The sequence below is a fragment of the Gavialis gangeticus genome, unplaced genomic scaffold (genome assembly GCF_001723915.1).
Source record: "Gavialis gangeticus isolate Ggan-Ray unplaced genomic scaffold, GavGan_comp1, whole genome shotgun sequence".
Taxonomy (NCBI): domain Eukaryota; kingdom Metazoa; phylum Chordata; order Crocodylia; family Gavialidae; genus Gavialis; species Gavialis gangeticus.
Window position 1 is genome coordinate 37,612,278 of NW_017729004.1, and position 2,587 is coordinate 37,614,864.

A 2,587-nucleotide genomic window follows, 5' to 3' on the forward strand; every position below is an offset into this window, starting at 1 on the left:
AAAAAAGAAAGAAAAAAAACCCCAGTCTCACCGGTTCCTGCCAGGTAGGGGGTTGATCTCAGCTGCCCCACACTGTCCTTCACTGTGTGGGGGGCTCCTGTATGAGCCCCCAGAAGCCTGGTGAGTCTGAATTTTTTTTTCTTAATGGGTCAGAGCTGGGGCAAGAAGGGCAGCCATGATGATGAAGCTGGGACAGCAAGGGGAGGTCAGGGGTCTCATGGCAAAGCCCCCCATGCAGTGAGGGGCAGTAGGGATCACCCCCCCACCAGGAAGCAACCAGTGAGTCAGACCTTTTTTTTAAAGCACCAGGAGCTGGAGTGGGCGGGGCAGCCATGAGGGAGGCTAGGAGTGCAGGTGGGGGAGCAGGCAGGGGATGGCACCTGGCAGGGGTCTCCCCATGGTCCCCTCCCCACCTCCTCCAGTTCCTCCTCCCCTGCCTCCTACTTACCAACTCGTAGTCCGGGTCCAACTCCCTGTTGCAGCAGGTGGGGACTGCCCAAATCACTGAAGCTCTCAGGATCTTTTATGAATTGATTCGGAGAGCTTTGAATTGATTCAGACCTTTCAATTGGTCCCCTGATTTGATTCAGATTCAGAGATTCGGCCACCGAATCGGGCCTAATCTCCTCCAAATCAAACCAGCACCCAAAACTTTGCACAGCCCTAGTGTGCAAGTGTAGACACATGCCCTCAATGTGCCTTAAAATAGCAATTTTATGCTAAGCCTGCTTAAGTGATTACACTTCTTCCTTGCAACAAGTCTTCTGTTCCTGCCTTTTTGCCCCTTCATTTTCCAGTGTAGAAAACCACCTCAGTTCTTTTTCTCCTCCCGTAGCCATTTTCTTCCTTTGCTTTGTCCTTGTTATCATATGCTTTTATGAGTCACCCTCTTTGAAGAGCAGTCTACCCTCCTGGGCCCCTTTTTTCAGCAGGCGTCTACAGTGTCTGCAAATCTCAAGTTGTCCATGCAATCTCCTGCCCTTCATCATGTAAATCTCTGCCTAAACTCTACCATCATCATGTGAGTCTCTAGTCCTTTGCTATTCTCTTCTGAGGGTTCTACCAGGTGACACCCGGTATGCAAATAGCTTCTGCCAAGTGTCAGCTAAAGGATAATGTTCATCCTGTAGTTTCTGCATTGACATCTTTGCTTTCTCTGCAACTTTTCAGGTCACCTCCACTGCTGTGTCTGCTGCCATGGATCAAATTCTCTTCCTTTTCCCCACCTTTCATGAAAGAAGGAAAAATATCCCCCAAACTCCCCTGAAAATTTCCCTGCTCATTTCCCTTCCTGATCCCTGGATGTTTGGCCAGGTGCAGCCTTATTAAGGCTTAGCAGTTAACTATCTGTCAACACTGATTCTCTAACATCAGTTGCACGGTCTCTGTCCTCCTCACAACATTCCCCCAAACTGACTGTAGACTACAAGCTGCAACCAAACAAACCACCAGGCAACAGACAAACAAACACAGTCATTAACCCAAAGGAACAAGGACTGCTCCTTCTTCACCCAACGACGCATCCCACCCAACCACTCCTATTTATTGCTCCCTATTTGCTGGTTCCTATGGTTGCTGGCCATTTGGCTCTTAAGCCTTTTGTCTAGGTCAGCCTTTCTACCTTGTCAAGGCTCAGCAGTTAATTGCTCATCTGATGAAACCAAACACAAGAAGCTTCCTTCACGACATCAGCTGTAAATCCTCAATCCTAGTCAAAACACACAGAATCTATAGTACTGGTGCCAGCGGAGCCATATAAATAATTGATTTTTCAGTTTGCTGTCACTTCCAGAGCACTGAAAATAATTTGTCTCTAGTGGATCCTAAATTTTCTTTTTTCTTTCTTTTTTTTTTAATTTGTCAATAAATGAAAAAGCCAAGGATAATTTTGCTTCAGGTCAAATGAAACACCTCATTTTGGATCTGAGCAATTTTGAAGTTTTTATAGTTTTTAAATAAAAATTATGGGAATCTATTAACTGAATGTCCATTTAAAATAAAAAATTGTAATGTTTTATATAAATGTTTAAATGAATGCGCTTGACATTTTTTAATCACACAAACTACTGGCAAAGCCTAGACAAATTCAAGAAATGTCTTGGTGTCTGTTTTGGCCGTACCTGCTAGAATTTCATTGCCAGCTACTGCATGTAGCTTTCTGAAATCTGGCCAGAACGATCATTATGAATTTATTTCAAGGATGAATGCTGGATTTCTAGTTAAAAAAAAAATGTTTATAGTTAAACTTTACAACCACGAAGTCAATGCAAATGTTGATGACTTTGGATTATAAAATAATTTTATAAAAATCTGACCTCAGATTCTTGATTCAGTTTATACCAGTTTTAACACACAGTTGGAAAAGCTAATAGTCTTATTATCAGAAAGATTTTTAATTGCTCTAATGTAATGGCAGCATATGGAAATAAGCAGCATATGAATAATTGCAATGGAAATCAGCAGCCCCCCTATTAAACATATGGATGTAGATTTCAATGTATGTAATATTCTTCTAAGTCACATATATTGTTTTTACCTTGATTCATTCCTCCTCAACGGTGTTAAAATGTTGATCTTTCTCTAAAGC

At 42.7% G+C, this 2,587-nt stretch overlaps 1 protein-coding gene across 1 annotated transcript in view; it reads right to left on the reverse strand.

Moving 5' to 3' along the window:
* Positions 1-2,587, reverse strand: part of LOC109291300 (mycocerosic acid synthase-like polyketide synthase) — a 64,475-nt gene that overhangs the window by 47,206 nt on the left and 14,682 nt on the right. Inside the window, exon 2 of the mRNA XM_019508243.1 lies at positions 2,121-2,215. The gene's annotated coding sequence lies outside the window, so the exon portion shown is untranslated. The remainder of the gene's footprint in view (positions 1-2,120; positions 2,216-2,587) is intronic.